The sequence below is a fragment of the Tupaia chinensis genome, unplaced genomic scaffold (assembly GCF_000334495.1).
Source record: "Tupaia chinensis unplaced genomic scaffold, TupChi_1.0 Scaffold000688_1, whole genome shotgun sequence".
Lineage (NCBI taxonomy): Eukaryota > Metazoa > Chordata > Mammalia > Scandentia > Tupaiidae > Tupaia > Tupaia belangeri.
The window spans coordinates 97447-107892 of NW_006160211.1; the positions used below are offsets into that span (position 1 = coordinate 97447).

At 38.3% G+C, this 10446-nt stretch overlaps 1 pseudogene; it reads right to left on the bottom strand.

Moving 5' to 3' along the window:
• Positions 1-6618: 6618 nt before the first annotated feature.
• On the bottom strand, positions 6619-8005 carry LOC102475456 (RAD51-associated protein 1 pseudogene; annotated as a pseudogene).
• Positions 8006-10446: the final 2441 nt, after the last annotated feature.

A 10446-nucleotide genomic window follows, 5' to 3' on the forward strand; every position in this document is an offset into this window, starting at 1 on the left:
CATCGTGGACAGCAAATTACATACAGAGTAATTCTTAAAAACAAAGTTAGAGGCACAGTCTCAAATCAAGATCAGAATACAGCAGAGATCTCACCTATAACCAAGTTTTAAAATTAATTCTGATAAAGAATACTTGTGTTCTTATCCACATAATACATCTTGGAACATAAAGGGCTACAGATTTTTTATCATTTTTTTTCCTGGGTAATGAATGGGAAAAATGCAGACTAGAGGATATAACGCTGGTGGTCCAGAAATACATCAAACCTTGAAAGCAAGGTCTGGAGCCCAGAGCACTCCCCAAGTCCAAAGTTCCAACAGTGATGGGTAAAAGCAAGTCATTAGCAGTCACACAAATTCTGTAACCTCATTAGTAGATCACATCGTGGACAGCAAATTACATACAGAGTAATTCTTAAAAACAAAGTTAGAGGCACAGTCTCAAATCAAGATCAGAATACAGCAGAGATCTCACCTATAACCAAGTTTTAAAATTAATTCTGATAAAGAATACTTGTGTTCTTATCCACATAATACATCTTGGAACCTATTCCAGGTCATACATCCAGATGATTAAATAGGAAGAGCAGGTTGAAATATGTTTGCACTTACAAAATTACAAAGTATGTGCCTATACTTGGCAGAAATCCAATACTTTTTAATTCCACAAGTTCAATCTTATAAAAAGAAAAAGGAGAAAGAGAAAGAGAAGGAGACAAAAGAGGGAATGGATGGGAAGGGAAGGGAAGGGAAGGGAAGGGAAGGGAAGGGAAGGGAAGGGAAGGGAAGAGAAGGGAAAAAATCTAATATTCAACTCCCGGGACAAAAGGAAAAATAAGAAGTTTCCTTTTATCCCTGAATTGTCCACATTTTTATCCAAGCAATAATGTCACATTACCAGGGGTAGTCATCACAGTTTTCTAAGAAACATGCTTTGAGGCAGATGGATCCTGTATCTCCCACAGTGCTGAAAAGCTGAGGTCCTCAGTTTGTCTAATGCAAATAGAAAATGAAAATGCGGAACATATTAAAAGTCAGTCTTCTCTTCTTACCGCCTATCATCCACCTTTTAAGGATAGGAGGAGCCATCTTCATTTCTACTCTTCTTATAAAGGAAGTATAATGGGGCAAGAGTTATTCTGAGTCCAAATTTTTAGTAGTTCTCTACAAAGGGGTTGTTTCATTCTGAAAATCATAACAAATTTTGTGATTAAGAGCTGAGAACTGCACTGTTTTACACAACAGAATGAGAAGGGTTCTGAAGCTACCTATGTTATCCAGGGATAAAAGGAGTTAGACAGAGATGGGAAGGGTAAAAAGAAGCGCTCAAGATGGTGTAAGGACAAAATCTATGATATACATCAGCTGATGAAAAAAACCAGGTTATAGAAGATTAAAAACACAAAAAGACTTTATAATATAATTTGAAATTATTAGTATTGCTGCACGACAAAGCTCTCCTCGTTCCTCCAGGTTGCCAGAATAGTTGACTGTACACTGCTACCCTGTGAAAACAGTTTTTTGTAGGGAAAAAAAAAAAGGTTTGTAGTTCATATTTTAGATCCCACATAGTACTACAAAGACAGCAAGTGAGGATGATACCATTCCTGAATTAACTAAATCCTGGAGAAATAAAAGCTTGGAGTCAGATTTGAGGGTGAGGACATAAACCACTCCTCCAAGAGGTTCTGGAAAACCTCATTGTATTGAATGAGAGGCTCTAAGCAATCTTCTCTAGATTTTATAAAAATAAAAAGTCCCTGGCTAACATCTTAATTTTCAAGAAATGCAACCAATTATAATGAATAGAAAATTTAAATAATTTTAAATACTAAGGCCACAAACGAGGGAAACAGTTTACACTTGAATATCTATCCTTCCAGCAATAGCCTTCCTTTTCTCTGACTCTCCATATATGTGCATATATACAGATATATCTGAGGAAAATATCACTCAGAGGATGTGATATATATGTATATAATCACACACGTTAATTTATTTTAAATAAATTAATGCAATTTTGTGAACACAAATTTTATCATCTCTAGTCCCCACATCAGCCTTTCACGGTTTTTTTTCTAAATACCAAAGAGTTCTTCAAAAGAAGATAAAAATATTCAGGACGCCAGAAACAGAAACTGACATTGTCACATAACAATCTAGAAGACATTCACAATAATTATGGGCTGTTTGGGATTGGATGTAGAATAAAACTTTAGTCTTCAATGCACAGTATAATCTGAGTTTGCTTCTTAAATGAGGGCTTCCTTAAAAGGAGATAAAAATTATTTTCTCCTCCATTAATCATCCTCAAGCCTGAGAACAAAGGTCCTAGACCAACAGAAGAAGCAGGCAGGTAATACTCTAGCCCTCTGACATCTTGAGTAGTATCTGGTGAGTCCTCTCACCTTCAGGCACATCGGCACAGCCACCTGCTGACATTCAGGTCTTCAAAGTATTACTTTCTGCCCTAGCTTCTAAAGGAACTGTGTCCTCAAGAAAGTTCTTTCCCTTAGATGAAATACTGATGTCTGATGTAAGGATAATAAATTGCTCATCACATTATATTACAAAAAACTGAGAAAAAGTGCATTCTACAAAAAAAAAAGCAAAAAGAAACTGAGCTAATAAAAACGATAAAATATTAAATTTTTTCAAGGTTTTTGCCATAGGGCATGTATGTTCACTGGAGAGAGACAATGAAAGGGAAAGTGAGGAATCACCTTCCATAGCCATACTATGGTATCTTCTCCATTCTCCTCCTGGGATTTTGGGCATACATGAACACGTATCCTGGTTGATTTTAAGTCTCCAGGTCTCAAACCCCAGCTGGCCATGTGGGAGTCCAGCACCTTAACCACCCCACCACCCACTGGCCCCAATAAAATATTTTTTTTCAGTGGATGTTCTTCAAAATATTCTCCTGGGCAAAGGGGAAAAACATAGTGAAGTCTCTTGCCTCTAAAGTAGAAGCTTACTACTAGTGTTTGAAAAGAAGATATGCACCCTTTTGGGAACACCGTTTTCTATTTTATATTACACTGTATGATTTACACTTAATTGCTGTAATTGTTGTGCATCTTTGTGGGACAGACAACATAGATTTTCAAAACTTGCATGTAGTATGTGACAATCAAATGAAGGATAGTACTATATTCATCATTTTCAACAAAGACATGGGCTTTCTTTGTTGTGAGACTATTTCTTTCTTTTTTTTTTTTTTTGGAGAGGTTTTTGCTATAGGGCAGGTGCGCTCGCCAGACAGACAAAGAGAGACAGAGAGATAGAAAGTGAGAAATCACCCCCCGGGAGGATGGCCACGCCGCAATCCCTTCTCCTCCATTCTCCTCTCAGGATCTTGGGCACGCACACACACGCCCAGCCTGAGTTTTAAGCCACCGGGTGCGGGATGCAAACCGCGGTCGACTATGTGGGAGTCCAGCGACATAGCCATTACGCTAATTGCTGGTCCCTGTTGTGAGACTATTTCCAATTAAATCTTGTTACTTGTTATTGGTTCATTCAGGCTTTCTATTTCTCACTGGTTCAATCTATGTATATGTGTCCAGGAATTTCTCTCTTATAAGTTTTCAATTTTTTATGCATAATCATCATAGTTCCTAATGATCTTTTTAATTTCTGCAGTATATGTTGTGATAGCACCATTTTCACTCCTGATTTTATGATCCCTATTTGCTTTATTCCACCTACTAGTTGATCAATTTTTTAAATCCTTTTTCATTACATTTTTGTATGTAATTTTTATATTACTCTTTTAGTCTCTGCTTTAATTGTTATTTCTGCCCTAATCTTTATCATTTCTCTTCCCTGTTACTTTTTTTGTTTTTAAAAGGTTTTTGCTATAGGGCACACACACTCGCCAGAAAGACAGAGAGAGTCAGAGAGAGAGAAAGTGAGAAATCACCCCCCAGGGGGTATGACCACATCTCAATCCCTTCTCTTCCATTCTCCTCTCAGTATCTTGGGCGGGCACACATGCACACGCACCTGCTGTGAGTTTAAGCCACCAGGTCCGGGACTTGAACCGCGGTCAACTACATGGGAGTCCAGTTACATAGCCATTACACTGACTGCTGGTCCCTCTTCTCTGTTACTTTTGAAGGTTTTTTTGGTTGTTCTTGGTTTTCCAGTTCCTTGAGATACACTGTTAGATTAGTTGACTCAGTTTTTTCTTGTGAACACTAATTTCTATATACTCCTCTTGGGACTGTTTTCAATGTGTTCCGAAGATTTAGGAGAGTTGTGTTTTCATTATCATTCATTTCAAGAAATTTTTCAATTTCACTTTTAATTTCTTCAGTAGTTTTGAAGTCATTCAGGACTTCCATGTATTTATGTATTTTCAAAGTCTCCTTCTAGGGAACCAGCAGTTAGCGTAATGGCTATGTCGCTGGACTCCCATGTAGTCGACCGCGGTTCGCGTGCTGGACCCGGTGGCTTGAAACTCACGCCAGGCATGTGTGTGTGCATGCCCAAGATCCCGAGAGGAGAATGGAGGAGAAGGGACTGCGGCGTGACCATCCCCCCTGGGGGGTGATTTCTCGTTTTCTGTCTCTATGTCTCTCTCTGTCTGTCTGGCGAGCGCACGCACTCTATAGCAAAAAACCTCTCCAAAAAAAGAAAAAAAAAAAAGTCTCCTTCCATTGTTCAAGTTTAATTCCACTATGGTCAGAAATGGTGCTAGATTTAGCTTCTATATTTTTAAACTTGTGAAAACTTGTTTCATGCCCTATTACATGAGTAATCTTTGACAATATACCATGTGAGGCTAAGAAAAATGTGTATTTTTTAGTTGTTGCACAAAATGTTCTGTAAATATCTGTCAGAGTCATTTGGTTTATGGTACCATTTATCACCTGTGTTTATTTTTTTCTCTAGAAGAGCTGTCCAATAATGACCATGGGTGTTGAAATCCCTAACATTTAGTGTGTTGCATTCTATCTTTCTCTCAAAATTTAGCAATCACTTTTTTATGTATTTGGGTGCTCCAGTGTTGGCTCTATAATTTTTTTTTAGAGAGAGTTTCTTTGCTATAGGACACATGTGCTCACCAGAAATACTGAGAGACATATAGCAAGAAATCATCCCCCCAGGGGAGATGGCCATGCCTCAATTCCTTCTCCTCCATTCTCCTCTCAGGATCTTGGGCATACACATACATGTGCCCACCATGAGTTTTAAGCTGCTGGGTCCAGGACTCGAATCACAGTTGACTACGTAGGAGTCCAGCAAAGTAATCATCATGCTATCTGATGATCCCATCAGGTCTGTAAATATTTATGAGTGTTATATCTGGTGAATTTGTCTCTTGGATACTATATAGTGATCTTATTTGTCTCTTTTTTACAGATTCATTTATTTATTTTCAGTTTACTATAGGGTACATGTACTTGCTGAAGAGAGAGACACAGCAAGATAGAGAGAGGGAAAATGAGAGATAGGAGAGGGAAAATGAGAGTTCAACACCAAGGGGAGATGACCATGCTACAATCCATTCTCTTCTATTCCCCCCTTAGGACTTTTGGCATACACACACATGCACCCAGTGTGTTTTTCAAGTGACTAGGTCTGGGATTCAAACTGCATAGTCACCTATGTGGGATCCAGCCTCCTTAAACTCTGTGTCACCTGCTGACTCTGTTTTCACAGCTTTTATCTCAAAGTCTATTTTATCTGATAGCAATACCAGCCTTTTCTTCTTTCTGTTTGTATGAAATTACTTTCTCTAGTCTTTCATTTGTAACCTTTTTTGTCTTTATCAATGAGGTGTGTTTCTTGTAAGTAACATATAAAAGGCTCCTATTTTCTTATCCATTCAGTCAGTCCTTGTCTTTTAATTGGGGGATTTAATCCATTAACATTAAACATTATTATTGATATGTATGGTCTTATCATTTTATAAGTTATTTTCCTAATTGTTTTGTGTTTTCTTAATTCTATTTATTTCTCTTCCATTTTCCTAATACTTTCTTAAGTTTTTCTTTCCAAATTTTTTTTTACTTTTATTAAAGCTTTGACAAAAAAGGATTCATAAAAAGTCATTAAATCCTATTTGCTATACAATAATGATCTATTTCCAAGCAGAAGACATATACCACAGTATAACAGCCACTTTAATGTGCAAAAGAATTCTGAATTCTTACTATATAAATATTTGGCTAAAATAAAAAACATCTTTGCAATAAAACTGACAAAGTGTGTCCTGAAAGAAATGGGAATGTTTGCCTTTACAAGATGAACTCTTAACAATTCAAGTTAAGGTGCCATAAGCCAGACAAAGCTAGAGAGGAATATGTTCTACTAGATAAGAACAATGTATGCATGGTGTGACCTTCCTCCATGACAAACTAACAACCATTAATGACAATGACTTATTATACATCAGAAAACAGAATATGCTTTTCAAAAGATAATGGCAGCAGAAGATAATTCTCATAAGCAAACCTGTTACAGACATCTTAAATAGGTTTTCAGAGGACATGATTACAAAATAGGTAGTGATAATTTATATTGTTTATACTGCTTGAATATAAACACAAATTAAATATAAACACACTAGCAAAACTGACCCTTTCAAACATTTCTTTGCTACCACACTCAGCCACTAGAGGCATTTGGATGTAAAGGTTGAATTCATGCTAATCTGAACAAGCCAAGGTAGACTCTGATTTAAAGACTAAGCAGATATTTCTGCCATAGGGCTTCTGGTGTTGCTGCCACTACCAGATGCTGTTGGTGGGAACTGCTTACATTGTTTATTCTCAACTGGAGGACTACAAATTTGTAATGGTTTCCTAGAGGTCTATGAAGAAAGAGAAACACTTTTTGGTAAGGACAGATTCTGACCTGATGACAGCTGGAGCAGTCTATCGAAGTCACTAAAGCACTGTGCTTACACTGAGTTTTCTTCTCTTTCTTGTCTCTGAGTGTTTTACCTTCACCTTTTTTTTTTTTTTTTTTTTTTTGTAATTTCTTCAGCTTTGTTTTTACTCATAGTGAGGTCTTCAGATAGATCATCTTCACTCTCACCCAAATCAGAACCAATCTCCAAATCCTCACCAGTTGCAAAATCTGGTTGGGTGTCATAAGTACTATTGTCATCACTGCCTTCCAAAATAATCTTCCTCTGCTGTCCAGCAGTTTTAGACGCTGCTTTTCTTTTCCCATGAACACTATGAACATCTTCCTCTTCCGTAACCTTCTCCAAATCTAAGTAATCACTGGCTACACTGCAATTAGAGATATGAGATTTATTTATTATTGGTCTCACCATTGCCATGGTTTCTGTTTGTTTGGTTGGTTGGTTTTTTTGGAGAGGTTTCTGCTATAGGGCATGTGCCCTCACCAGAAAGACAGAGAGAAACAGAGATAGAAAGCAACAAATCATCCCCCAGAGGGGATGATTGTCTTCTTTCTAGAGATTCTTCAAGTTAAGTTTTGGTTTGTGTTGTTTCAACTCTTTTGATATTGTTCTGGAATTCTTATTTAGAGGTACAGTTGCAGAAACAAAATCAGAAACAAAATGCCTCAATCCCTTCTCTTCCATTCTTCTCTCGGGATCTTGGGCATGCACGCACATGCACTCGGCGTGAGTTTAAACCACCGGGTCCAGGACTCAAACCATGGTCGACTACATGGGAGTCCAGCGATATAGCCATTATACCAGCTGCTGATCCCTATTGCCATGTTTATCAATGTTTTCATCTTGAGACTTCTGTACATCAAGTGATGATGAAGAGTTCCTTCCTTGATAGAGCTAATGCAACTTCTAAATCTGTCTGGTAAAGCCACCCTGTTTGTAGGGGTTTTCTCTTGTAGTGGGATATCTTCTTCCTAGAGATTCTTCAAGTTAGGTTTTAGTTTATGTTGTTTCAACTCTTTTGATATTGTTCTGGGATTTTTGTTTAAAAGTACAGTTGCAGAAACAAAATCATCATCACTGTAAGTAATTGACTGGCTTCTCATGTCTCACAGGCTGAACCATGATGGCTTTCAGTGCTGCAAATTTGTAACTCTCAAGTTCTCATTGTCGCAATGGTGGTTTTCTCTCGTTTTTTTGTTTTTTTGTTTTTTGTTTTTTTGTTTTTTTTTTTTTTTGAAGTGCTAGTCTAGTGTTTGTGAATTCTTGTTTTATGTCTTCTAGTTTGAAGGATCATCCTTCCAGGTATAGTGTTCTTGGCTGATTTTTTTTTTTCAGAATTTCAACTATATCTTCTCAATTTCCTCTTTGCCCATATGGTTTCTGCTAAGGGATCTGAGATTAGTCTGATGAGGTATCCTTAATAAGTAACTTGACACTTCTTTTTTTTTTAATTTTTGAAGGTTTTTTTTTTTTTTCTGCTATAGGGCGTGTGTGCTCACCAAAAGACAGAGACAGAGAGATAGAAAGCAAGAAATCAGTCCCCAGGGGGGGTGGCCATGCCACAATCCCTTCTCCTCCATTCTCCTCTTGGGATCTTAGGCATGCATGCATACACACCCAGTGTGAGTTTAAGCTGCTAGGTCCGGGACTTGAACCGCAGTCGACTACATGGGAGTCCAGCGACATAGCTATTACACTAACTGCAGGTCCCAGTAACTTGACACTTCTCTCTTGTCATTTTTAGAATATTATCTTTGACTTTTGCCATTTTGGCAATGATGTGCCTTAGAGAGGATATTCTATTGTTGATTTTATTTGATGTCCTTTGTATTTCCTAGATCTGGAGGTCTGTATATCTTTCTAGATTTGAAAAGTTTTCAGATCCCATTTCATGAAAGAGATTTTCTAAGCCTTTATCCAGCTCTTCACCATCTTGAATAACAATTATGAAGACATTTGACCATTTAATGATGTCTAAAATTTCCTATATGTTGTCTATTTTGTGTGCAAGAGAGTTTTTGTTTTGTTTGTTTGTTTGTTTGCTACAGGGTGCAGGCATTTGCCAGAGAGACACAGAGACAAGAAGTGAGAAATCACCTCTCAGGGGGATAGCCACATCATAATCCCTTCTCTTTCATTCTCCTCTCAAGATTTGGGGCATGTCCACACACACATGACCAGAATGAGTTTCAAGCCTCCAGGTCTGGGACTCAAACTACGTGGTGGCGGCCAGCCATGTAGGAGTCCATCACCTTAACTACTATGCCACCTGCTGGCACCTGTTGTCCCCATTTTTTTAAAAAGAGTCATCTTATTTATCTTTATTTATTTTAATTTGACCAGAGAGGGATAGAGAGAGAGAGAAAAAAATAACAAGCCACCAGGTCCAGGTTGGCCATGTGGGGGTCTAGTGCCCATAACCACCATGCCACCTGCCAGCCCTGTTGTCCACACTTTTAATGGTCATTTTTTTTTTTTTTACTCTTCTTGGCAGCTTGGAGTAAATCAGAGGCTTTGTCAGAAAGATTGGGGTTTTTTGTTTGCATGGCCAAACTACTTTTAAAAGGAATGTTGATTTTCTGTGTTGTATTCTTCATATCCATAAGTTCTGTTTGGGCTTTTATAGAGTGCCTATCTTTTTATAGAGCTCCTCCTTCATGTCATGGAATGACCTTCTCTTCTTATAGAAATTATTACCTGTTTCCTTTTGCATTTCATTTAGTTTTACTATGATCGATATTGTAAACTCCTTTTCTTACATTTCCGTGATTTCCTGTAGGATATCCATTATTGGTGAGGAGTTATTATGTTCTGTTAAGGGAGAGGTATTTCCTTCTCTTTTCTTTTCTTTTTTCTTTTCTTTTTTTCATATTTTTTGTGTCTCTCTGGTGATTTTTAGCCATCTGGTGGAGTTCTCACTTTTCCTAATTTGTTTAGTAGATTCTGCAATATCTGGGGTTGGATCGAACCTCAGGATCCAGGTGTAGCCCTGAAAAGGGTGACCTAAAAGGGGTCAGAGCCAGATGTACTTTTCAGATTCAAGTTGGGCTGGGCAACTGCCTATAATTTCTGGGGTCATGTCAGCCCACTGAACCTGAATGCAGCCTGTTGAATTCATCCAGAAGCAGCTGGATATATGCTTATCTGTGTGACCCAAAGAGAAGGTTCTATGTAGCCCATGTGGAATGCCCAGGGCCAGGTAACCCTCAAGGCCTAAAGGCGGCTCTATGAAGAGGATCCAGGAGATGCAGGAGGCAGGTTCAGTCTATGTGACCCATGGAGTCTGTGTCATCTACCCATCCTTTCTAGGTCAGGCCATCTCCCAAAATCAAGATATAGCCCTGGCAAAATTAGTCCAGGAGGGTCTAGTGGCCAACCATGCCTTTCTGATTCAAATAAGGCTTATGTACCTGCCTGTAATTTCTGGGAGTAAGTCAGTCATTCCAACCCAAATGTGACCCTAACAAGGTGGTCCAAGGAGGGCTGGCAACCAGTGGTGCCTTTCAGATCCAAGCAGGGCTTGTGTACCTCCCTGTGATTTCCTGTGATTAGACATCCTGCTG